At 39.6% G+C, this 27,805-nt stretch overlaps 1 protein-coding gene and 1 pseudogene across 1 annotated transcript in view; one reads left to right on the top strand and one right to left on the bottom strand.

The window, feature by feature from the left end:
* LOC102008594 lies at positions 1-25,947 on the top strand (annotated as a pseudogene).
* Pld5 (phospholipase D family, member 5) overlaps positions 1-27,805 on the bottom strand; it is a 184,316-nt gene that overhangs the window by 138,620 nt on the left and 17,891 nt on the right. The window lies entirely within an intron of this gene.

Here is a 27,805-nt window from a genome sequence, read left to right on the forward strand (position 1 = left end):
ATGAGAAAAGTAACTAAGACACCCTCCTTCAGTAGACTTCATGCAGCTGTAGCCAGTAAGTTTCCTTAAGGATAATAAAGTGACAATGCTATGCAATTAAGAAGCCACTGTTTTGTTGGCCACAGCTGGCACGAATGTTGACAAGATAGGCTCTTCCTACATCAGGGAACAAACACAGGCACTACATTGCAGCAAATGGAGAAAGTGTTGTAACAGTGATTACCAAAACGGCATCCCATTTATGATGTAGTCTGGAATTCTAGTTCTACTAATTCTAGTTCTGTTGTAGTTTTACACCTGCCAAAACGACAGCTTTCAACTTGAAATGCAACCCTGTGTTTCAGTTTGGAGCTGGTCCTTGAAATGAACCTATGGCAGCCCTCACAGACGTCTACTAGTACTAGCTAGATTTGGGAATCCAAGAGAACAAATGGAATGTGGGATGTTAAACACTACAAACGTATTTCTAAACCAGTGGCTTCTGATTCCACATATTTTGTTGGTATCCAGATGGTGAACATATTTGAGCAGCCATGTGTGCTCTCAGATTATGTTTTAATAATGGGCACAATATTTGGCATTGCGCCATCTTATGCAAGTATGATGTGCCATCAAATTCAGCGCCATGGCAGGATTCCTGACTGTCATTTTTGGGTGGAATATTTCCAGCAAAAACATTAACTTGCCCAGTAGCTCTATGCAGAGTATCAAGGGAAGACCGAAAGTTGCAATAGCTTTCTGATCTCCAGCTTTAAGAAACCAATCAACCATCAATTTCAAACTCCATGAAAAAGAACCATCTCAAAATATGAAACAACTCCCGGGAAATACTAAGTCATTATCATGAGCAGACCTTAAAAATCAAAGGAGGCATGAAGCTGAGCAAGCTGCCAAGCAGGAAGCAAGAAGTGACAGGAGCTCAGATTTTGTTCCTATGCCTGCTCTGCAGAAACACCATGAAAGAGGGCCTCGGAGCCAACTGCTGGAGACCTTAAGAGAGGTAAAAAACAGAAAAGAAGAGATAGGGGGAAAAGAAGGAGGGAGAGAAGAAGGAGAGAAACGGGAAGGGGAGGGGATAAGGAGAAGCTGAAGAAAAACAAAGCAACTGAATGACTAAAAGGATAAGCAAAAACTTGAAAACAGCTAGAAAAGAAATCAGAGAACATTCAAAAAGAGGCAAGCCTTTCTCGAAAGCTGGAAGAATTAGAATTGGGCAAAAATTCACACAAGGTAAGTTGGTTACTAGAAATTAGAGGAAACCCATGTTCTATTAAACACACTGAGGTACAAGGAATATGTGATGGGCTCACATTTGATGTTGTTCTACAATTTTAACCATTTAATCTACACGCATGATTTTTGCTGTTGCTGTTGTTGCTGTTCTGGGGGTTGAATCTCGGTGTGCTCTACCACGGAGCTTCATCTCCAGCCCTTTTTATTTTTTGTCTTGAGAGAGAGTCTGTCTAAATTGACCAGGCTGGCCTTGGATATGTAATCCTCCTGTCTCAGCCTCCCAAGTAGGTGGGATTACAGGCACGCACCACCATGCCACCACGTGTGAAATTACCTGTGTCTATTAACTGAGTTTTGACATCTTATATCATGTGAATACATGATAAAGAAAAGAGATACATTAATTTTTCAATTAAGGTTGACCGACTGAAGGATAAATTTTAGTACAGGACAGCATTTACCATATAAATGGAGACGTTTTAAATTTTATGAAAGAGAAAAATTTGCATACAATGATACAGTTACAGTCAGCTCCAAACTAGGGTAGCAATCAGACCTTATTATATGAAGAGGTAATGCCAGACAAACATTCTCATATCATGAATTCGTTTTTTGAAAAAATTTTCTAATAACTTTATTTCAACATTATTGACTTCCTTTGCAGTCCTTTGTATTCTAACTTTTGCATCTGCAAATAATCTTTGAGGGTGGATACAGAGACTTCATCAGACTGTCAAGAGGATAAGAAGTTCTTGCTGGGTGGATGACACATCAATTCCTTTTTCTTCTATTGTGCAGTTTTTTTTTTCTTTTCCTTAAGTGAGTGAAGGCTTGGCAGTGGGTAGATCACCAAAAGAGGTTTTCAAGAGACAAGAATTGGGTCAAAGCCAAAGACAGGAAGTGTCTAATCACTTCTGGCTGGTAGAGAAAATGGGGCAAATAAAGAAAATAGGCAAGAAATTTCCAGAGACAACAAAGAGGATAGCGAGACTCCCTGGAAGCAAAGGAAGACCAACTTTCTTATTATTCCTTTTGGCTTTCACTCTATGTCAAAATAAATAATAAATTTATAGTAAAAATAAAAACTGAAGCAGCACTCAAGGTCTGAGGAGAACATTTCCTGTTTGGGTAATGAATTCTGGGGCTGGAGAAGCCCAGAATAACAGCACTGCTTCCCTCTTAGCTTTCACTCTCTCACTTTACCTGAGGGTGATGCTTGCTTCTTGTGTGACATGGTGCCAGCTTCCTATGCCCTGCTAGAACAGGTCTCTAGAAGGCAGTGGTGAAATGACTTATTTCTGTGACCTATCATTTTATTTCCTTTAACAACCAACAGCTGGCTACTCGCCAGGGGCCTTAGCTAATTAGTATACGCACAGAACTCATTTAGATGCCATGATAACTCTCACTGCATTCTTCCTTCGCCTGCAAGAAAAGAAAGAAGTAGGCAGTCCTGTTAAAATTCACCTCTGGGCAAATCCCTGGGTGCACAAGCGCTACCACCGTTTTGGCACCAAATCACCAGGAGGGAAGCTGAGAACAGGAAACCACAGAGCCATACCTCCTTTATGCCTCTTTTCATGGTACTTGAAAATAAACTATAAATAATTTGAACTGTGAGTCCAGGGAGCTAGGTGGAGTAAATATAAGGAAAGCTTATTAATAGACTTTAGCTTTCACCTTGTTCACAGATTTAAAAATAAAATTCCAACTGTCTGTATTAATAGCATGTGTTTACTCTTCAGATTTAATATGATCATCAAAATTTCTTTTTTCAATCCAGGAATAACACTATAACTTCTCAAAGAAGTATTTGTAGTTCTTCCTTTAATAAACTAGTAAAAAATAAGTCCTTGTATTTTCTAGCTTGTCTCTCTGTCTCTTTCTCTGTCTCTATCTCCCCCCCTACCACCACTGGTAACTACAAGCATTTTTACAAAATATTACATTTCACCATTCTTTCAGCATTATTTATTGAAGGGAAATATTTAGAAGAAAAGGATTTGAAATAATGTAGTTAAAACGTGCAAGAGAACCTCAGAGCCTTGATTCCTCAAAACAATCAGATTGGCACTCAGGGTTAACATGTACCCCGTCGTCGTGGTTGTTTGATTGCAGTCAAAGCCCATGGTTGACAAGACAAAGGTTAACTTAAAAATGACACTGGAATCTCTGACATCAACACAGATGACTTGCTACCCATGGAACAGATTCACTGACACCTTGGATCTAGAAATAGTTGACCCAGACCAAGTGAGATCACTTGAACTCAGCTCACAGATATTATTATGATCTGTGTCTGGATGTCCCCACAAAGCCTCATGCAGGGTGGGCTTTTCCAGAGGTGGACAAATCTAGAGTTTGATTGATGAATCTAGAGTTTGATCAATCTAGTGATTGATTCATGGTCCAGTGCTGGGATTATGGGTATGAATGCTACAAGTGCTCTAGGGTGGGTAGTCTGCATACAATATGAGGGACAGAAAGAACACCCGCCCCCATTGGTTTGCTACTTTCTGTGCCATCACTGTTCCCATCTGCCAAGCCACCCTGCCTTGGAGCCAGCCGATTATGGACTAAAACTTCTACAAACTGTGAGCTAAATAAACCTTTCCACTTTTAACTTTGAGTATCGGGTATTTTGTCACAGCAACAAGAAGAGTAACTAAGATAGAACTGTTTCATTTATTCAGGGAATCTGAGACAGATTGAATTTACCACTGAAAGATGGTTCAGGATAGCAGCAGGGCCTATCTGACTAACAGTGTGACTAACAATGTCCCGGTAATTCTTAATCTGGAGCAAGGAGAACCACTATTGTATACGGTGCTACCTTAGTTCATGAACTCAGTTCTCTCCACGATTCTGGTTGAAAACTAAACTGGATGAGAATCAAATCATTTTTTTCCATATTTTTTGGCAGACACAAATCAGCCCTTTTGCTAAAGAAATTGTTTCATTAGTTTTAATAAATACTAATCTTTTTTAAAAAATTCAAACTATTACTGTTCTTTATTATGATGCTCAAATTGCAGTATTTATTATCAATGGAAGTGTTAATGTTTGAATTGACTTTCAAAAAAGACAGCAGTTGCAGTGAACATGGTAATGAGCTTGAGCTGGCAAAGCAGATGTCTGCTTCTATAAGTCTAGATGATTTAGGGAGATGAAAGTCACATTAATTCCAAGCCTACCATTTTAAATGAAGAAATACAGAGATTTTGTTTATTTACATGTGTGCTTTTTTTTTTTTTTTTTCAGGAGAGAGGCAGAGTGGCAGTAGAGGAAGTGAAACTGCAGCTATGATTCCTTATTTTCATATAATAGTCTCAAAGTCCTTTTAGTACATATCATCATCCACAGCAGTGATTTTAATTTTAGAGATGAAAGGAGCAAGGGTCCCAGTCTCCAGGTGTCATCCAGCTAAAGAGAATGTTACAGAGGCAAGATTTTTAACTCAGGATTGATTGAGCTTCTGTGCAATTTGGTGACACTAGATTCATTGCTAGCCTTAACCCAGGGAGTTGGCCACAAGCACCTCTGATCAATGGAGGGAATGAGGGAAGCCATCCCGGAGAGCAGAGGCTGCTGCCATAGAGCAGAAGGTCACTTTGGCCTGAGATCCTGACGTTGTCTTGACAAAGGGAAAAGTGATTCCCTCTATGTCCCTCTCTCTCTCTAATGCCACCCTGACACCATGCTGGCCAGGGAAGCTACAGTGACAGGAACACATGCTTTTCTTGGTTTAGTATTTCTAAATATTGGTCCAGAAAGGAAGTTAAGAGCTGCGGAAGTGCAAGGGAACAAGAGTGACCACAGGAGACTAATTAGGGTGGAGTGTTCTTCAGTAGTAGATCATGAGGCCCCGAGTTCAATGCTCAGAACCAGGTGGAATGAATGAATGAATGAACTACTGCAATAATCCAGCACTGAGGAGAAAATAATGGGGGGCGTGAATGCGTAAAATGGAAAAAAGTGGACGTGGAATATATGCTGAAGGTAAGGACCTTTAAATTTTACTTGAAGGATGTAGAAAAATATGGGAGGTTTGTACATTGCTTGTGTAGAGATTTATTTCTAGATTTACTTGTTTATTTTTATTTATTTATTCATTTTTTGTGGTTCTGGGGATTGGACACAGGGCCTTTTGTATGCAAGGCAAGACCTCTGCCACTAAGCCACATCCCCAGCCCTATTTGTTTATTTTAAAATGAAATCTTTACTAATTTTTTTTTGATTCAGTCTGTCTCTGATATAAATTAAAGCAGCATGAAATTTTTAGGAATTGAGGACTTATCATCAATTATTGCTAGTACCGGTAACTGTTTTCAAAGTAAGGGCCAGGAATCAGAAGACTTGTAGATTTAGTAGCCAAATTCAATAGTATAGCTGGATACAAAGTCAACACTCAAAATCAATTTGCAGTCCTGTACACAAACAACAAACACACTGAGGGAGAAATTAGGGAAACTGCACCATTCACAATAGCACCCCAAAAAAATGAAATACTTAGGAATCAATCTAACAAAAGAAGTAAAAGATTTATACAGTGAAAATTACAGTACTCTGAAAAAAGAGATTGAAGAAGATTTCAGAAAATGGAAAGATGTTCTTTGCTCATGGACAAGAAGAACCAACATTGTGAAAATGGCCATACTCCCAAAACTGTTAGAGATTCAATGCAATCCTGGTTAAAATACCATTAATACACCTCACAGATCTAGAGAAAACATTTCTAAAATTCATCTGGAATCATAAGAGACCTAGAAGAGCAAAAGCAATCCTGGGCAACAAAGAAAAGGCAGGAGGCATCACAATCCCTGATTTGAAATTGTACTACAAAGCTATTGTGATAAAATCAGCATGGTACTGGCAAAAAAACAGACCTGAGGATCAATGGAACAGATTAGAAGATGCAGACACAACTACAAACACAATCAGCTACCTTATCTTTGCCAAAGAGGCCAAACATGTTCATTAGAAGAAAGATAGCCTCTTTAATAAATGGTGCTGGAGAAACTGGCTTTCCATATGCCAAAGACTAAAACTATACCCATGTCTATCACCATGCACTACAGTCAAAATGGATCAAAGATCTAACATTAGATCACATCTATCACCGTCTACTAAACTAAAGTCAAAATGGATCAAAGATCTAAATATTAAAACAGAAACACTAAATCTAGTAGAAGAGAAAGTAGGTAGAAATCTTGAAGACACAGGGTTAGGCAGAGAGTTAATGAACTGAAACCAAACTGCATGAGAAATACTTCAAAGAGTCAGCAACTGGGATCTCATCTCATTGAAAAGTGTTTGCACATCAAAGGAAATCACCAAGAGAGTAAAAGGAAAGTCCATGCATTGGGAAAAAATTTTATCCAACTGCCCCTCAGACAAAGGACTTCTATCTGGAGCATATGAAGAATTAAAAAAAATCAGGCCCCCAAAATTCAAAGACTCAGTCCAAAAATGGGCATCTGAGATGAATCCACACTTCTCAGATGAAGAAATAGTAATGGTAAATAAATAAATGAAAAAACATTCAACATCATTGGTCATTCAAGAAATGCAATTAAAACAACACAGATTCCATCTCACCCTGGAAAGAATGGCTATCATCAGTAAGATAACCAATACCAAATGCTGGAGGGGCTGTGGAGGAAAAGGAACACTTCTCCATTGTTGTTGGGAGTGTAGACTGGGTACAAACACAATGGAAATCAGTGTGGAGAGTCCTCAAAAAACTAGAATTAGAGGTCCCATTCAACCCAGCTGTTCCCCTTCTGGGTATTTTCCCAGAAAAACTGAAAACATCATACCACAGTGATATATGTGCACCCACGTTTATAGCAGTGCAATTTGTCATAGCTAAAGCTTGGAGACAACCCAAATGCTCATCAACTGAGAATGGATTTAAAGATGTGGTGTTTTTATACAATCGAGTATTACTCAGCTATAAAGAAAGATAAACTTGAGGTTTTTATAGGTAAATGGATGTAACTAAAGACCATACTCCTAAGTGAAATAAATCAGATTCGTATGTGTAAACTATCGTCTCCCTAGTGTAAGAACTTGAAAGAGTAAATAAAATCCAGAAGGTACAATAGATACTGTGAAAGAGAAAGAAACTGCTCAAAGGGAAGGAACAACTGGGATGAGGAAAAGGAGAAAAGAAAGAAGGGAAAAAATATATATGTATATACACAGGATAGCTGGGACAACGGTACTGCTGATGTCTATTGGTCTATAGAAAGGAACAGTTAATGCTTAAAATTGTTTCTTCTTTTTAATTTTTTTGACCAGTTTTGCATGCTTATATCTGGTAATCTGAGCAAGTAATTTGAAGACAACAATAGGCAATATAACAGCCATTGTTGAATTCCTATCATCTTGTTCAGTGAAATTTTGTATTGTTTTTAATAATTGTTTTTATTCTTTTAAAAAAATATTCAAAGTAAGGGCCAGGAAAAAGAGGAGAGCAGATTCAAGTCCTTACCCAGTAGCCACAAGGCAGTGTGTTTGTTCTGTCACTGCTCAGGATGGTTGGTAGGGTACCAGAGGGTTCTACCCCCTCCCTTCCCTCCCCTCCCCGCCCCTTCCCTTTCCTCTCCTCCCCCCGCCCCTCCCTGCTCCTTCTCTTCCCTTCTCTCTTCTTCCTCCACTGTCTTGAATCTCAGAAATTCCCAGAATTTGAGGCCACCTTAACAAATCCCACTACTTGACAGATTCCTTCTACCCACCACTGTGAGCTATGTCCAACTGACATGTACTCCACTGATACCTGACAAGCCTAACACCTTATTTGGGGTAAATTTTCTATGTTTTGGGAAGACTCATCAAAACCAGACAGAGCCCAGATCTGGGAAGAAACCCCTCAGAGAAGAAATAGCATTTTTTTCTTCAGGAAAGTTTTGTACACTTCAAGAACTGAAAAATGATTTTGGGAAAAGTAGAAAAAGTGTCAACTCAGCATCCCAGCAGGAACAAAACACTCATACATCAGAAGCTCTCCCAAAAGCTCTCCTGTGGGTCCTCCCTGGGCACTGTAGCCCTCAGCACAGAAGACAATTTTGGTGGCTTCCTTTCAAGTCCACCAAGGGCGATCAGCACCATCTAGCAGAACATGTGCCATTTCCAGGGGTTTAAAATAGCTTTTCTAAATGTGCCTTTTCACAGTCTGAGTACAGCTTAAATTTCTTCACAGTTGACACAGAAAGGGGATGGGACAGTTTCGTGAGGACTGGACTTTGCTGGATGATTAAATAAACTTCACAGTGTTGTTCACTTTCTGAACATAATGGTAGGTAGGTCAAAAGCCTACATATGAACCAGGTGTGGTGGCTTGTGCCTGGAATCCCAGCACTTTGGAGGCTGAGGCAGGAGGATCACTTGAGCTAGGAGTTTCCGACCACTTTGGGCAACACAGAGATTGTCTCAAAAACAAAATAAAACAAAAATTGAGGAAAGACCTCCAATAGTTTTGGTGAAATGAAAGTCTTCATCAAATATTCCTATTAAATAACTCTTTGGGTAATGAAAATAATTTTGATTTGAAAACATTAACCCATATTTTTTAAGATTCAAGGAAATGTCTACATTTTTAGGAAACACTACAGGCCTGGGTTAGGCAAATTCCAGTAGTACAGACGATCCCTGGTGTAAACTCACTCCTGGTGAAGTGTGGTGCAGTTCCCGGCCCAGAGTCAACTACTGTTACCAGCTGCTATTTTCTGCATCTGAAATATTCTGTATCTATTTTCTGTGTTTGAATCTTCCAAAGCATGCAGGATATTTTCTTCAAATATGCATTTCTTTCATGTACATGTCTGGAGAAAGACAGGCCTTCAGGAGAGGTTTAGTTCCTCACCCAGAACAGAGGCTTCCCCCTGGCCAGCCGTGGAAGGCAGCAAACTCTTAGGGCTCAGAGGCTGCGCACTGCCACACCCAGGGACGAAGGGACAGGAGGCTGTGTTGACTGATTCTAGTGGGAGTCGGCATGGAAAAGCATTGCAAAGCAGAGGAGCCTTGAAGACTGCTGCAGGGAAAGCCTCCAGGCAGTCAGTCCTGAGAACGAATCCCTGCCAGTCATCAGCCTCTTTAAGAACACCGGAGTCTGACTGGAGAAGATTTATAGACAGTCCCTGGAATTTCCAGTGAATGAAGTTTTGGGGGCTAATATTCATAACCACTACACAAATATGGCCTTAGGCCTTATGATGGTGAGATGATAATATGATTCTGAAGTTTCACTCTGGTGCTCCGGATGGCTGAGCTGTGATCAAGGAGAGCCCTGTGCTTCAGATGGAACGCGCTCTGGCTGCAATTAGTGTGTCCTGGTGGAGATCAAGCCTCTGGAAGTAAGAAGTGGTGGCCTCTAACGAGTGTTATTTTTAATATAACTGTAATGGTTGATACACTGTGCCAACTTGAGAAGTTTAGAAGCTTAACTAAGTGACTCACAGGGGGACATTTGCTCTTCTTGCTTCTGCTGCCCCTGCCAGGCCATGAACTGTTGCCGCTCTGCTGTGCCACCCTGCTTTGGAGCCTGCTGATTACAGACTGAAGCCTCCACAAACTGTGAACTAAATAAACATTTCCTTCTTTAATTTGGGTGTTGGGTATTTTTGAAGGGAGAAATTAAAATTTTATTTTATTTTATTTTAATTTCATTTCATTTCATTTTTGTCTTGTTGAGACAGGGTCTCGCTATGCAGTTCAGGCTGGCCTTGTGCTCACTTTGCAGCCCAGGCTGGTCTCAAACTTGCAATGATCCTCCTGCCTCAGCCTCCCGAGTGCTAGGATTACAGGCACGCGAAGCCTGCCCAGGATGCCCACCAAGACCAAGCGGACATGTCTGGCTGTCCTGATAACAGAATATTTCTTCCTTTGTGCAACTGACTTAGTATAACTGATGGCCTTGCAATGTAACTTAAAATGTAAGAGGACACGTCTTCCTTTGTATAACTCATGCTTTGTATAACTGATAGCCTTACAATATAACTTGAGATGTTCAGACTCCTTCAGCAACCCATGATGTCACCCAGCCTTCCAATCATATGAGTCTAATCTGCCTGTGTACCTCCCTGCTCACTTTCCCTTTAAAAGCCCCGGAACCCCACTGAGTAGGGCGCTGACTCTAGGAGAGATCCTAGTCAGAAGCCCACCAGTGTAATAAACTGCCTCCTCAACCTCCTCAGTGCCATTTTTCCCGTCTTTGGTCTGTTTTCTGCAACATTTTGTCTCAGCAGCAAGAGAAGAGTAACTAAGACCATAACGTATATTGTCTGCCTACAAGAAAGACCATTTGTTCCTAAGACAAAAGAAAAGAACATAAAAAATTAAGGTTCATACTTTTGTTTTTAAAAAAAGAGGTGGGTTCTTGCTATATTGCCCAGTCTGGCCCCAAACTCCTGGGATGAAGCAATCTTCCTGTATCAGTGTCCTGAATAGCTGGGACAACAGGCAAGCACCACTATGGCCAGTGAAAATTCATAGTTTTCCCCAAAATAAACCAACTAATCATCGTGTAACAAATAGAAGCCCTCATAATATTACAAAGGAGCATCACACTGAAAAAGGAATATGAATTTGTTAAAATAAACACACACACAGATTTTTTTTTTAGGTAGAGACTGAATATAGGAAATCTATATAAACCTTAACTCATCTCATGAAACCCTTAACAGGACATTAACCCACCAACTCCCTTGCCAGGAAGTTATATTTGCCACTAATTTCTGGTAGGGAAATTACACTAAGCTTCCCAGGAGGACTCAAGGGAGGTAAGAGAGCTGGGGGGCATTTGCTCTTGTCTCATTATTAGTTTATGGAGCAAAGCTTAAATCAGGGACTTATTTGTTGCTGCCAAGACATTTAAAATGCTCTGGGAAACAGAAGTTCTAGGTACTGATGGTGCTTGTGGTCTGGACACAGAACAGTAAGTTGCCTCTTCTTATGCTTTAACTATTTTAGCAGCAGGCACACTGTATGGGGCTGAAGAAGCTTCCTGCTTGTATAACTGAACTGTATCTTAAAAGATGCTGCCGCTCAGCCTACAAGAGGGAAAAATTAGGAAATGTGCAAATTCATGATATAAACTACTAGAAAAGGCACAGAGATATCTACACAGCCATACATTTAAAATTGGCTTTCCCATTTTTCTTTATTTAACTGATAGATAGAAACAGAAAAAGTACATGTGAATGGGGTCCTGCCTGAGAGTTGGTACATGCATACATTGAATAATGCTTAAATTGGGTGAAATATATTTATATCCTCAAGCATTTATCATTTCCTTATGGTGAAACCATTCTTCTAGGCTTCCTCCCAGCTTTTTGAAATCTACGATACTTAATCATTGCCCACTGTCACCCTAGTGCCCACTCGCACCCCAGAATTTGTCACGCTTGCTATAACTCAGTACTCACTGATCAACTTCTCCCCATCCCTTCCTCTTCCTGCTGTTCTCGGCCTCTGGTAAGCATCACTACTCTCAACTTCTACTAGATTCTATGTGTGAGGGAGGTCACAAAGCACTTGCCTTTCTCTGCCTAGCTTACTTCACTCAACCTCATGATCTAGTTCCATCCGTGTTGTTGTAGATGATAGGATTTCATTCTCTGTTGTGGATAAATAGGATTCAGATGTATACATGTGCTGCATTTTCTTTATCTGTTCAGTAGTTGATGAAAACTCAGGCTGTTTCCTGTCTTGGCTCTCATGAATAGTGCTAAAATAAACATGGGGTATGGATGTCTCTTACACATACTGATTTCATTTCCTTTGGATATATATACCCAGTAGTAAGGTTGCCAGATCACAGTATAATGGAACTGACTCCAAAACACAAATTAATAGTAGAACTAGTTTTCAAATCTAATTCTCTCTGGCATCAAAATCTGCCCCATTCAACCACACATTCTCACTTGAGAGCTTCCTTGGTTGTGTGTGTGTATCTGACCATGTTAGGACAACAGTTGCAAAACCAGTCCTAGTGCGGACTGTGCACGGGTAATAGTGGGTATTAACACTCAGGAACATCCGTGAGCCAGGCTTCTTTGGTTTGTGTATGTGCGTGTGTGTGTGTGTGTGTGTGCGCTCTATATAATAAAACATATTTATCACCTCTACCGACAGTTATCTATATTCCATTAATACACTGATGAATTTTTAATGGTGCAAGCATCAAATTAATTAGCCAAATCTAGTTTCATTTTCCTCCAACAGCTGTTATCAATCCTTCAAAAGAGTTTTCAGTGCTCCAAGGAGTATAATTTCTCTACTTCACGTCTCAATGGATTTCAATATATTTTAAAACTTATGAACTCTATTATACAATATGATAGAGTTATTAGGCATTACAGCCACAAGAAAAATTAACCTCCAAGTGTTTTCTGTTAAGTTTCTTATAAATATGTAAATATTTTAAATAATGAACAATAAACCTTTCATTCATATTCACATTATAATTAACTTTTTAATTTAAGTAGAATCCTAGAAGCTATAAATTTGGGCTCCTGATTCACTTCCAATCACCCTCTAATTTATATTTGCTCTCATTACAACGAGGCTGTGAAAAACTTCAATCTTGTAATTCTCTAATCTCAGAAGTTTAATAATTCATAAGATGAAATTAGAATCTGTATATGAGACATTAAGTTTTAGCAAAAGGAATGCTGAATTAGAAGTCACAGAAATGTGATTCTGGGCTATGGTCTGTGTCCTGCCCAAGTTATTTCTTTGCAAACAACTTTATATACCTATGAAATGATGAGGTACAAGAAACACTCTGCGAAGTCCCTTCCATGTAATATAAAAATGTAAATAATAGTAAATTAAAATAACGTGGAAAAGTATACATTTTAAACTCATAAAGTAATTTAAACTCATTACATTGATTACAAATGAAGATATAGATCTTGTATATCTATGGATATACATGCATGTGTGCAAATGTGTATATAGAGTCAACAGAAAGTATTAGCCATAACTTGATCATAATAATAAAACCACTGTTAAATGTGAGCTATATGCTTCCAGGTTAAAATACATGAGATGAGAAAAAAACGTTAAATTCTAAACAGCTTAACCTAGTCAAATGATCACTATTAGAAGTCACCCATTTAAAAGTATGTAGAAACTCTTTAATATTCTCCCCCATATTTATCCTATAAGGAAACAATAATGTCCTAATTACTCAAATGTAAGAAAATAACAGAACGGTTCTTTTTTCTTCCTTCTTAATCCTGACTACCACTCTCCAGCCTGCACATACCATGTTATCTTACTATTTTGGGATTTGGAGGAGTTTGAGGAAGGCAGAGAAGGACAGAGGAGGGATGAGAGTATAGCTTAAGGCAAGAAGACAAAATAAGTAAGAGAAATCAAATGAAACCTGGCACATCCACGAGAGGAGAGGACATTTAGCAAAGGGAATCATCAACTGAGGGAAATGCTACAGCAAAGAAGAGTGTATAGAGAGCATGTAAACTCTTTTTTTATTTAACTTGAACTGTATTATAGGAAATACCATCCATTCCTTAGTCCTTCCATGATTTCATAATTGGAATTCAATATCATTTTTGATTAAATTTAAGGACAAAGGATGGAAATTTCCAAGCCTTTTATAATTTCTCAGTGTTGATACATTGAGCAAGCTCTTGTCTGAATGGAGTAAATAATTTATTGGGATTTTTATTCTTAGAGTATGGAAACATATTTTACCTGGAGAAGGTCAAGAAAAGAACACCTTGCATAATAAAAGTCAAAATGCTCTGTGTAAAGTTTGAATTAGGGTAATAGCTTGCTCAACAATTCTTTCCGTGCCCACACTTAAATGCCAGTGCTTTCTTGGTTATTGGAGAAATTTTTTTCCAACAAAATGTCACCCTCAGCAGGGGCTCTAAAACAAAAGTGTTTTTGTTGGCTGGGACACAAATCAACAGCAGTAATGGTAGCAAGACGTCAGACTTAGAGACTCACTCCACTGCAAGCAGCATTTGAAGCTGGTCCTGTGTGTTTGATCCTAACAAAACACGTGTCAATAGAGTCCACAGGTGTGGCACCATCTCTCTCTCACTCCTTTCTTCTGCAGGCTGTGGGTAGACATATGTGACTCTTGGCTTCTGGATATCTCCCAGGAGAGACCAGTGGAATTCTTGTGTTTCTCTTCCTATATACCAAATGGAACCAAATTCTCTCGAACTTAGTGGGTAGCAATGGTGCTATTAAAAGAACTGTCTCGTTTGTCCTTTAGGCTCTATAACACAAACATTGGTAATTGAATTTCTGGAAAGGGGTAGAGGTGAATATTTTTTTCAGTTTTCATGTGGTCAGAATGTTTATCTTCTGTCATCAAGTCAAAGATAAGCAGGTGCTATAAACATGGGTGCACATATATTGTTATGATATTATGTTATGTTTTTAATTCTTCTGGGAAAATACCCCAAAGGGGAATAGCTGGGTTAGGTGGGACTTCTAATTCTAGTTTTCTGAGGAATCTCCGCAATGATTTCCACAGTGGTTCCACAAGTCTGCATTCTCACCAGCTTTGGAGAAGGATTCCTTTTTCCCCACAGCCTTCTGGCATTTGTTATTGGTTGATTTCTTGATGATAGCCATTCTTTCTTGGGGTGAGATGGAATCTCAGTGTTGTTTTAATTTGCATTTCTTGAATGACCAATGATATTGAATATTTTTTCACATATTTATTTGCCATTTGTATTTCTTCATCTGAGAAGTGTGTATTCACAATTTGTCATAACTAAATCTTGGAAACAACCCAAATGCTCATCAACTGAGGAATGGATAAAAAAATGTGGTATTTTTATACAATGGAGTATTACTCAGCTATAAAAAAGATAAATGAGGCTTTTATAGGTAAAGGGATGCACCTAGAGACCATACTTATAAGGGAAATAAATTGGACTCCAATGTGTAAATATTGTCTCCCTAGCATAAGAAACTGAAAGAGTAAATAAAACCCAAAATGTACAATGGATACTATGAAAGGGAAAGAAATTGCTCAAAGGAAGGAACAACTGGGATGAGGGAAAGGAGAAAAAGAAAGAAAGAAGGAAAGGAATATAGATAGATAGGTAGATGAAGCTGGGATAACTGTACTGCTGATGTCTAATAGTTTACTGAAAGGAACAGTTAATGCTTAAATTTTTTTGACTAATTTTGCATGATTATATCTGGTAATCTGAACAGCTCATTTGAAGACAACAATATGCAATGTAACAACCATTGGTGAATTCCAACCATCTTATTTGGTGAAGCTCTGTATTGCTTCTAATGTTTTTTAAAATTATTTTTATTCTCTTTAATGGTTTGATCAATCTTGCATTTTTCCATCTGGTAATCTGAGCAACTTTGTTGAAGATAGCAATATGTCATACAACAACCACTGTTAATTCCTATCATTTTGTTTTGAAACCCTGTATCATTTTTATTGTTTTTGCTTTGTTTTGCTTTTGTCTATGTTGTTGTTATTTTGTTATTTTTTAATTCTCTTTGTAATAAAAAAATTCAAAAAACAAAGATAGGTGGGTGCGCAGGGGCAGATGAAGAAGAACTGCCAGCTAAAATATTAGGACAAGGAAATGCCATAAATCTGTGGGGAGATAGAGTCCTCATTCATGAGCAGGACTAGGAGAGAGTAAGACTAGTCACTTCAACCTCTAGTTTAACAGGGAAGAAAGTGAAGTGAAGAAAATCATTGCTTTCCAAGGTAGTAAGGACAGAAAGTAGGAGAGCTAAGTCTAGGCTGAACTCACCCTTCTAGTCTTATGGTCCAGCAATTCACATTTGCTGAACTGATCCATTGTTCTCTATGTGAAACTCTTAGGGCCCAAAGCATGTTGATAGTGTGTACCACTTAACATTAATTGTGAACTTGCAAGAATTAAGAGACTTTTGGCAAGAGGATTGGATCACGAGGGCACTGTACTCATTGGTGGATTAGTCCACTGATGTTAACAGCTGAATGTGCTTTTCGGAGCCAGTTGGGGGTCAGTTGGTGTCAGGTTATTGGGGGCATGCTTTGGAGAAGACACCTCTAGTTTGTGTTTTTTTTCTGACTCTTGTTTCCAGATCACCATGAACTAAGCAGCTTTGCTCTGCTATACCCTTCTACCATGATGTTCCTGCCTTGGGGCCAGCCAGCCATAGACTGAATTCTCCAAAACAATGAATCAAACAAACCTCTCCTCCATTAAGCTGTGCATGTTGGATATTTTGTTCAGCAAGGGATTTACTAACACAGGAAATTTGTTTCCAGGGAAATAGGGTCATTGTAACTATACCAAGCCTTTGGAACTAGTTTGTAGGATGAGTTTGGAAAAGTTTGGGATACAGACTGGAGAAACCCTAGAATACTGTAAGTAGAACTTAATGGCCAGTTATGGTCAGTGGAATGTAGACAGTAAAGGCCAGACGAAGTTTCAGATAGGAACAAGGACTCTATTAGAAATTGGGCCACAGGCCATGCATGTTATGCTTTGGCAAAACTTTGACGTTGTAGAAGGGTGAGTTTAAGGATGATCGATTAATTTATCTGATAGAGGAAATTTAAGACAGCTCAGTGTTCAGGCTTTGACGTGAGTACTGCTTTCTCTGCTTCTAGCCAGATTTATAGTAAGAGTCAGGGCCAAAAAATTGAGCAGAAAGATTTATAAATAAATTTTGGCCTGAAAAGAACCATATAAAGTTGGAATCCAAGGAACTGTGGCTGCTGAAGAGATTAGTGACATTACAAGACACCAGCATCTCTGAACTTGGACAAGAAAAAAGATGCCTTGAGGGCATCTCAAGAATCAACAGTACCTGTCTCCTCCCTCATAGGCTCAACTGTGCACAAAATGTAAACTTTTAATTTAGGAAGAGAGCCTCTGGCCTCCCTGCTCAAGAAGAACCAAATATGTATTTGATTCCATTGGATTCATTTAATCAAGCTCAGGCATCCAGGCATTCACAGGGCACTGCAGCCATGGTACAAGTGGGCCTGGTTTCTATTCCCACTAGCAGCAGACCTTGGTGTCATCCACATGATGCTAGTTGCTCAGGTAAGTGGACTACAAGAGCTGTGAAGTCATGATAGCTCTTTCCTACCTGCTGTGCTTCTGAACCACTATGAACTAAGCAGCTTTGCACCACCATCTTTCCAGCATGATGTTCCTGCCTTAGAGACAGCTGGCTATGGACTGACTCCCCTGAAACTGTGAGCTAAACGAACCTGTCCTCATTTCAGTTGCAGGTGTTGAGTACTTTGTCCCAGCAACAAAGAAACTAACCAAAGTATAGCTCATATATTATAAACAAAGAAACCCTCTCCAGACTATGGGGCAACACAGTATAAGTGCATTTCTCATAATGAAATACATGGGTATTCACACTGATCAGGACAAATAAAACCCTAAAGTTAGTTTAAGTAAGATTTTTGTCACTACAAATGAATTTTAAAAAGATTCTGTGTGTGTGTGTGTGTGTGTGTGTATTCAGAGATTTTTTTGATTTTTAGAATATGTACAGATAATGGATTCTCCTCCAGTACAACTATGCTTCTTTTAGGAGGAGGAAAAAAACTCCACAAGCATTTTAAAGCATGGAAGTCACTGTAATTTGATAGTCACAAGCAAGTCACATATCTAGAGGCATCGTTCAAAGACAGGTGGCTGCATTCCTGTGCCATCTGATTCAGGACATAAATGACGGTGCCTGAGAATTTTCATTCCTAATCAGTTACAGCGTGACACTGATACTACTAACCTAGGGACCAAAACTTTGAGAACCAGCAGTTAAGAGGATAAGCCCCCTTGGATTGATGGGACTGTATTCAAAACTATTTCTTAGCTGTTTGATTCCAGGCAAATTACATAATTTCTGCTGAGAAAGCCCGCTGAAAATTCAACTCGGATCCCTTATATGTACAAAGTTACTTTCACTCTTTTTCATTTTCTGCTTGTCCTTGTCTTTTGACAGTTTGAATGGATATCTTTGGGTCTATCTTACTTGTAGTTCTTTAAGCTTCTTACATATGTACATCCCTATCTCTTCTCAGATTTGGGACATCTGCCATTGATTCTTCATATAGTCTCTCTGCCTCTTTCTCTCATCTTTTGGAATTCACAGAATATATAAGCTGGTCTCCATGATGGGATAGGGTCCCACAAGTCCTTTAGGCTATATTTACTTTGCTTCACTCTTTTTTTCTTTTTATGACTCAGACTGCGATTTCCAGTGAGTTGTCTTCATGTTCACTGATTCTTCCTTCTGCCTATTCGAGTCAGCCCCTGGATCCCTATAGTGAATATTTCAAATTACTTATTGTATTTTCAGCTGTAGCACTTGCACTTTTTTTTTATAAACTCCATCTCCTTGTTGATAGTCTCATTTTAGTTAGATACCATTTGCCTGATTCGCTTTTTTTTTCTGAGCATAGGTAAGAGAATATTTTCAAACCTTACATGTAGTAAGTCTGATTGCTGTGTTTCTTCAAGGGTAGTTTCTGGAGATTTATTTTGTCCTTTGGAATACACTGTGTTTTCCTGTTGCTTTGTATGTCTTGTTATCTTTGACTGAAAATTGGGCGTTTGAAAAACACTGAGCCACCTCTTCCAGTCTTAGAAGGACCTGAACTGTCACCCCTATGTGGAAGGTTAACATCTTCTCAGGCTTCTCCTGGGTATGTGCTATGGTTTAGATCTGGAGTGTCCCCAAAAACTTCATGGGTTTGGAATATGACTAGATCAAGGGAGCACTGTACTTATCAGTGGAGTCATGGTTAATGAGTTCAGTAGCCTTGTGTGCCACTGGGTGATGAGTCTGGTGACAGGCGAGTCACTGGGCGCATGACCTGGAAAATCTCCCTCCCGGATCTCTGGCTACTATGCAAGCAGCTTCCCTCCATCATACCATTTCTGCTAGAACCAGCTGACTAGGGACTGAAGCCACTGAAAAATGTGAGCCGAAACAAACCTCTCCTCCTTTGAGTTGTATCATGTATTGTGTCCCAGAGATGAGAAAAGTGACCAGGACTGTAGGTATCTTCCATGGGCCTGTGTGAGTCTAATTCTGATGCTAGTGTACACACAGGTGATATTAAGTGTTTCAATTTCTGTAAAAGTCTTACCCTTCTTTCTTATGGGGGTGGGGCCTTCCTGTTCTATTGTATTCCTCCAATGAGAATTTCTTGCCCTCTGCAGGTCTGCTGCATCACATGGTTTCCTCTGGCTGCCTGTGCTCCTCACTGGGGAACAAGGAGATCAAATCTCCAACTTTCTCCATACGTACTGATTAGGATGCTGCAAATTTGATCCAACTCTCCAGTTTGCTCAAGGAAACTAGGAAGCAGGTCACAGCATCCCCCAAACTGCACCATGCCACACTGGAATGGGGGTAGGAGTTAAAAACACTACAAAATGTCCTCCTATTCCAATTTTGAATATTTCTTGATTGGATATCACTTGATTGCTGTAAATCTTTCATTTTCAGAGATCCTGTAAAAGAGCTCAACAGTCTCTAGTTGTTTGTTTAATGTTCTCTTGAGGAGAAAAGTGGTGTAGAGTTTCCTACTTTACCATTTTGCTGAGATTCTCCTTCACTCTTTCCTTAAGCTTCTGGTCCTTATAGTGCTAATCCTTCACAGGGTTGCTGAGATAATCAAGATAACATAAATAAAAGAGAACAGACTGCATGCAATGAAATCTTAACATTCTGTTCTCACTGTTGGCAAACTACTTGGAAGCTAAACCATCCCACATTTGTTTTTAAGAATACAGTCAAGAAAAACAAAAGATCATTGACTTCCAAGTGTGTTTCTCTTCTAAGGTAGTTCATACCATCTTACTCATAAGAACAACCAACTTGTGAACAGGACTTCTAATTCGCCTAAGAAACTCTCCCTGTGAAATACATCTTGTCTCTGTGCCTCTTGTCTATTTCTATAGCAGACAGACCCCTCTCTTGTCTCTTCTCTGCCATTTTTTCCTAGTAAGACACAATTTCCAGTCTGAAACTGTAATCATGTAATACCTGCTTTGCTGAAAATACACCTAAAACACCTCGATTGGATTTTTAAGCATATGCACTCATTCATGTATTTATAGCTAGAGCTCTTGGATCCCTCCCCCAGATGGTTACTCATTTTGACTACTTCACTACTTTGACAAGATTTTTTTCTAAGTTACTAGAGTGACTTTATTAGCCCAAGTATATGCCAACAGATACAAAACTTTATTTTTAAGGAAATTTTTGATTTTAAGTACTTTTAAAAATACCATTAAAACACTGCATTGTCCCTGTAGCCTAAAATTACTCTAAATTTCTATAAATTAAGTACAACCCCCAAAAAAACACACAGAAGGGCTTTGTATTTTCCTTCTTGGACTCCTATGTAATTTGGTCAAACAACTCCTTAATTGAGATTTCTATATTCTAACACATATTGGCTTCCTCAGAACACTGGGCTTTACCACTGGAGATGACCCAATGGACATTCAGGGATTTTGGGTGAGTCTAGGGTAATAGATCTGCACTAAGGGGAAGTTTAGACAATATGACTTTGAAATATCTGTCCTACTATTTTTTTCACTTCATGGTTTATATTTATCTGTGGTTAATAATATTATTAGCTATTATTAACATTGAGGTATATGTAAACTTTAAATTATTGTTTAATAATCATTAATCATTTAACATATCAAGTTTGAATAATTATTATAAAGAATATATAGTTGAGAAATATCCAAGAACCTGTTAAGTAGTTTTTCTCCAGAAAACTATTAAGTCATTTCTCCTTCCCCCTTCTTTGATTCTGACAATTATAATGAAGCTTACGCCAGATCTATCATCTCAGAATGAGCTATAATTTTCTCTTAAAACTTTTAAGTCCTATTAGTTTTTCAGTTTCAGGAAGCAAGAATCAAGTTCCGTGTTAGCACTGCTTCTGGTGATAATATTACCAACTAGGTCAGAAGGAGGTAGTTAAAAAAGAAATAGGTCCATAGCTAAGAATCTCATTAAAAAAAACTTGGCTGCATTTCATGTTCAAAATAAATTCTATTCTGTATTTCAGGGCAATCATGAGGTTTCTGAGAAAATTCGAGGGAGGATCACTGAAAACCCCTCTCCCTTTCCCAGTGCCTCTGAGTATGGGAACAGAGTTAGGCTACCTGGCCAACAGGCATAAAAATGCTTTGCTTATACTGGTGTCCTTCTTTGCCACTTGGAAGGAGGAAGGTTAAAATAAAGATGTCGGAATATTCTGGAAAAGTGGCTTACCTAAGAAAAACAAAATCAAAAACAAGAGTAACAGTGGCAGGCAGAAATGTAGCACAAAATGATGTTCCCTGGGGCTGTGGAGGAGATGTGAGCCAGGAAGAAAGGGCAGTGCTGATAGGACAGGTTTACAAACGTTCCTTGGCCTGGATGATTGAGAGGTGCAGGGCAAGGTGGTGTGCAGTGTATGTTTTTCTTCCATGCCAGTATTCACCAGAGTCCCACCATACTTCTTGTGGGGAAGCAGAGATCAGCTTTGCTAGTTTTCAGGTTCCTCTGTTGCCACATCTACCAGTAGACACTGCCAAGAGCTGGACATGTGTGAGCCATTTCCCAAACATGTGTGCCAAGGAATAGAAGGAAAAGTCTCAGCCACTAATTGGCCCCTGCGCTCTGTTAGACCATGTGGCTCATTCTTCTGTATTTTTGTTTACACAGGACTATTCCCTATATTGTAAATATTAAATGGGGCTGTGGGAAGCCTGACATGGGTAAATGTTAAGTGCACTGGTATATCAGTTAGGGCTCACTATAGGAACAGACTTAATGAAGATATATATGATGTATAGAGTTTACAAAGTAGGCTTACAGTGGCTGCCTGCAGAGTTGGGCGGAAGAATACAAAAGGGCCATCTGCATGGATGAGTCAAAAGCTAAAGGCCTACAGCTTACTGCAGAGTCACCAGTGTAAGTCTGTGTCAGAAAGCCAGTGTCTCCATTGAACGGCTGAAGGGTCTGCACCAAAAGCCTGAAGGAAAGTCCAAAGGTGATGGCAAAGACTGGGGCTCCTCCAAAGAAGCAAAAGGGCAGACTTCCCTCTTCTTTCCCTTTTTATTACATCCAGGCTTCACACCTATTGGTTGGTGTCACCCACATGCAGGGCGGGTCTTCCCCCTTCAGTACGTTCTTCATCTAGACACTCCCAGAACTGAGCTAAACTAACCCACTAGGAACTTCTTATTCAAGTTGACACCACAGTTAATTATCAAAACTAGTAAAGAAAGAGTAGTAAAAATTTTTTAAATTATAAGAATGTTGGCTTTAATTAGAAAAGGGGAAATCTGATATCTGGAAGAGAAAGAGTGTATAAAAAAGATAGAGAAAAGTACTGTTTTCTGTCACAGAACCAGAAGAGATGAAGATGTGAAGTCACACCTAGTGCTAGAATGTCCTTGGGAACTAGGGTGGAGGTGAGTGATTCTGTTTTGCTGAGCTGAACGCCAGGGATGTCTCCAAGGAATTAGATTATGAACTGAGAACAGACAGGAGGGTCTCCAGAGAAAACCTCCTGGCATATGAACTTTTTATTTACAAATTCTTTAGTTAAATCTAATGTACAGCTAAGTTGAGAACAACTACTTAAAGAGCTGAGAAAAGACTGATCCCTCATCAGAAATCCCTAAAATGATTAATTTGCAAACTACTCAGAGAAGAACAAAACATTCCATATACAACCATTTAAAAATTCTCTAACCTCAGTGTGGTTAATAGGCAGAAAAACATTCTGCTTATCAAAGTTATCAGTGAGATAGCTTATGCAATGCAAAATAATATCATTAGGGCCACAGACGCACATATACGAATGTCAATGTCATGAAAATCCTAAGGACAATTACTATACCTTAGACCTTAAATGTCTCCCAAAGACCCATGTCTTAAAGGCATGGTATCCAGCCTGTGGTGCTCCTGGAAGGCTGTAGAACCTTTACAGGTGGTGCCTTGGGAGAGGTCTCCAGGTCAGTGAGCCCTCAAGGAGGAAACTCGCCCCTTCCTCTCTTTCACCTTGCTTCCTGGCCACCATGAGATAAGCAGCCTCCTCTGCCACACAGTCCTGCTGTGACATACACTGCTGCTTGTTATGGTTTGTGTCTGTATGTCCCCCCAAATCCTAACGCAGTCATGGGGCAGGCTTCCCGATTTTTGATTGATCCATAGTCTAATGCTGGGATTATGGGTGTGAACACTACACCCGCCCTGGGGCAGATAGTTTGCACATGTAAGGGAGAGAAAGAGGCTGCTTGCCGCCACTCCTCCCTTTTGCTCATACTGCTTTTGCTATCTTCGGCCACCTCTGTAGCTCTCTGCCATGTGCCACCCTGCCTTGAAGCCGGCTGAGTACTGACTGAAACCTCCTCAGACTGTGAGCTAAATAAACCTTCCCTTCCTTAATTTTGGGTGTTGGGTATTTTGTCTCAGCTGTGAGAGAAAAGTAACTAAGACACTCCTTAATAAGGAAAGACATCAACTGTATGCTAAGGCTGCTGAGATCAATCTATCAGTGATACTGAGGATGGAAGAGAAATCTCTGCTAGTTTTGTTCTTGTGTCTTAAACTATAAATGTATAAGTGCTTGCTTAAGATGAAAAAGGCATGAAGTTCCAGAGTTTGGTACATTCTGTACCTTTAGGCATCCATGGGAGGCTTAAAACATGTTGCCCATGGATAAGGGGAGGACTTCTCTGCTCACTGTCACCACCTCTTCCTCTCATATCTTTTATTGCTTTCACTATGTGACATTTTCTTCCTTCCACAGTATTCTTCACTCTCTAACATTTGTGACTCTGTCAACCTATCTATCTAGATTACTGCTTATTGTCCCCACTTTAGACTGCAACCCCAACAGGCCAGGCCTCTCTCTGCCCTTCTCACCGAACAATGCTCAGCTGTGCTTGGCGTTTAGTAAGTACTCTACAGATATTTGTTGAATGAAGAACAGTAACAGAAAGGTTTGGTAATGCTCCAGTAAATGATTTTTTTACTATTTTGATTAACACAAATAATTTTTGTGCTAAAAAGGAAAGGTGTCATTCTTTTAAAAGAAAACTAACCGTACAAAGGAAGAAACTGAAAAAAGAGGGAAAAGGAAAAAATTACCCTCAGTTAGCATTTCGTTTGTCACCCCCAAATTATAGGCCTATTACTTCATGGAAATATAAAGGCCACAATTGTGACATGCAAAGGTGAAACTGATAAATTCAAGTATCTTCGCTGTCCTCCCTTTAAGTTGGTGTCTTTTTATAGTTTCCAAAGGGGACAACTGCTAGCAACCTCCCTCAATGTATCAACATCACAGAATGAATCAGACATCACAGAAGCTAATGGCATGTCTTTAAAATAGAAGCCTATTCCAATACTCGCTCCCAAAATGTACTTAGGATGTTTCTCTCCCTCCAACAGTCAATGTGCCTCTCTAATGCTTATCAGGAGTTTTGATAAGAAACGAACACAGCAGATTGTTTTGCCAGCAGTGGCTCTAACCTTTTCTTGAATTCTCTAGGTGTGCTGGAACTTCTGCCATTCACCTTTCTGCACGTAAGCCTGTAAACTCCAAAACCCTTACTCAGCAAGGAAGAGCATAAAATATTTACCTTACTCCCAATGTAACAGCAGAAAACAGTTTTACAATTTTGCAAGTTTTCCACTCTCTTAATACTAAAGCATTTAAATGGATTCAGCATCTAGATCAGAGGTTTCCTACATGATCAGAAGCTGATTCTGCAGGCAAGGAGGAAGCAGAAAGCTACAGATGACTCCATGGGAAATGAAACAAAGTTGACAAATGGAGTGTGCTCAAGGCAGAACACTGAAATTATTATATTTTCAACAAAGAGCAGAGGAACAAAGAGTTGGACCTTGGCAGTCAAGCATTAAACTCTTTATCTCCACCGGATGTGTAATGTGGAAATAAAAATTTGACAAAGATGAAAAGAAACCTGCCCAACTTCAGTTTTACCTTCTCCTGCGCTACAAAGCAGTTTGTAGTGACTGCAACGGAAGGGGCAGCCCTCAGTGCTACGTTTAGGCAAATGAGAGCAGTTAACCTGCAAAAAGAGCCCTGAGTCCAAGCCCGAGACATAAGAATAAATTCAGATACTGTCGTATCAGGGAAGTAAAAAGCAAGAGGGCCTCCTCATCATGATCAAAGCTGGCATCACATATCAATTGTGCTAAGCAAAAGCCGCAAGCTGGAATTACACTTTGCTAAAAGCAAAGCACGTGTATGTGTGCAGAACATACTTGGTGGTGAAGAAATGTTTATCAGACACAAAGCTTGAAGATAGCCTACATCTCTAGAAAGTCCCCCTGAATCTTCCATTTTAAAAAAAGCGCAAGCTCTTGTTGACTATTTTCCAGGCTTCTCAACGTTCTGAGTTTGCTCTCTTACACACCAACCTGCTAGAAGAGCAAAGCGCAGGTCAAAGTGATGGCCTGTGGGCTGACGCACAGACAAGGACTGTGGGCCTGCAGGTGCTTAGGAAAAAGAATCCTCACGTCTGCAAGGACGAACGCTGGTCCTCCCGAGTCCTCACTGCACAACTAACACAGATCCTCGTGTCTGTACCCAGAAAGCTTTTGTTACTTGGAGTAGGAAGAGTTGTTACAGGGCCCCCTTTAGACTTAAAAGAGTTAAAAGAAGCTCCCAACCTACACTTTTAAGGATACTTTGGGAGTTTGGGAACATGTGCCTTTAAAGTTTTCTCCTCCTCATTGGCAACACCTCACGCTGTTTACAGAAAATGCTGCAAACTCCTACTAGCCATGAACCCGAAGAAGAATTGGATTTTCAAACCAGACCTGCAACCTGCTATGCATAGTTCCTGGTTTTTGTTTTCATTGTATAAAATTCAAACACTGCTGGAGGTTAGAAGACGGACTAGGTGTTTGGACCTAATTGTGAATAAATTCATTTTTGCTCCACCACTATTTGTGTCCTTACTCTGGATGGAGGTGGGCAACCGAATCCAGTCCGTTGTGAACCTCAGAACCCGAGGTGAGCCATCGTGGGGGGCAGTGTAAGAGAGTGACACAGAGACCAGAGCTCTGCCTTCCTTCTGGGGAATCCGCGGCTCTCAGAAATTATTGGGAACCCTTTCATATCACCTCGTGAGGCCAGGCCTGCTACCATAGCATTCTGGAAGGCTCCTCACTAACTACTGACTTAGTGACACTCTCTCTTAAAATGAATCATAAAAATAGGGCTGGCTGTGTAACTCATTGTAAAGGCCCTGGGTTCAATTCCGAGCTCTGAAAAACAAAATCACCAACATAAATCAGTCTTCTTATGTTAGCCATGTAGCATTTCTGAGCAGAAATAAAATTAGGCATACTGATGTCATTTGCACTCTGCTTTTCAAAAGTGCTAGGTGCTTTTGCTGGAGCTCAGAACACTCCCCCAAAGAAGGATGCTCTGATATGCAGAGTTACTTTAGAAGCTGCCCCCAGGATCAAGGTACCCTCTAGCCTTGTTTCTCTCTCTTACTCATCTTCACAGGCAAGGTTCAAGGGTTTTCTCTAGAATTTCCTTATATGCTTTAGGAGCCAACAAAGAGAGCGTGAAAGCCTTCCGATTCACCTCATGATCTAGCAAAGAAAAGGCGGCTGAGCACTGTGCCCATACCTAGCCATGCCGCTTTCTAGGGCTCATTCCAATTCCAGAGGATCAAGACCAAGTTAACTTATGTCTTTCCAGTCCATTCATTCTCCTAATAATCACAGACTGTCCTCTAAAACTGCCTTCAACACCATCCCTTTCCTTCTCTCCTAAGATGATATTTAAGCTTCAACCACATGTGTTTTGGGGTCTACCTTTTGTCCCATGTCTAGCCACATGAATACCTGTTTTGCCTTTTTCTCTTACATCAGTGCACCAGGATTCTTTTTCTTGGTTTCTTAGAGTCAAACTATCTCTTAAATATTTGTAAGCTAAAGATGAAAGTACTGTTGCCCACGATTGTCCTTCTTTTGAGTAGAACCACACGGTGATGCTACAGTCCTGAGCGCGGGGACTGGGTTCCCAGCTTGGTAGCTGTCTCCTGTTCATGTGTGGGAAAGTTACTAACCAGAGTGTGAGAAAATACTGTTTGCTTAAAATTCCTGACACACAAACATATGAGATTTTTTTTTTTTTAATCAAATTCTAACCTACAAGTTAGATTCTTCTCATTCCTTCTGGTTTGGAAAAACTAAAGTAAAGAATATTGTTTTCTGTCTGCCTGAAATGTGCATTCAAAAAAAAATATCTAGCATTTGCTTACATTCTTTTTTGGTTTTTAGGTATTTCTTATGACAAATATAAAAAAAAAATCTGTACTAGTCTGTTTGACATAAGTATTTTTAATAAATGAATTATGTAATCTATTTCTTCTTTTTCTTTTGAGACAGGGTTGCTCTAGTTCACCTTGAATTTGTAACCCTGCTGCCTCAGCCTCAGAATAACTGGAATTACAGACAAGTTCCAGTATCAAGTAATCTTTTAACAATATAAACTCGAGTTCCTTACTATCTACTATTCCAA

Source organism: Chinchilla lanigera, unplaced genomic scaffold (assembly GCF_000276665.1).
Source record: "Chinchilla lanigera isolate Chin_1 unplaced genomic scaffold, ChiLan1.0 scaffold00005, whole genome shotgun sequence".
Classification (NCBI taxonomy): Eukaryota; Metazoa; Chordata; class Mammalia; order Rodentia; family Chinchillidae; genus Chinchilla; species Chinchilla lanigera.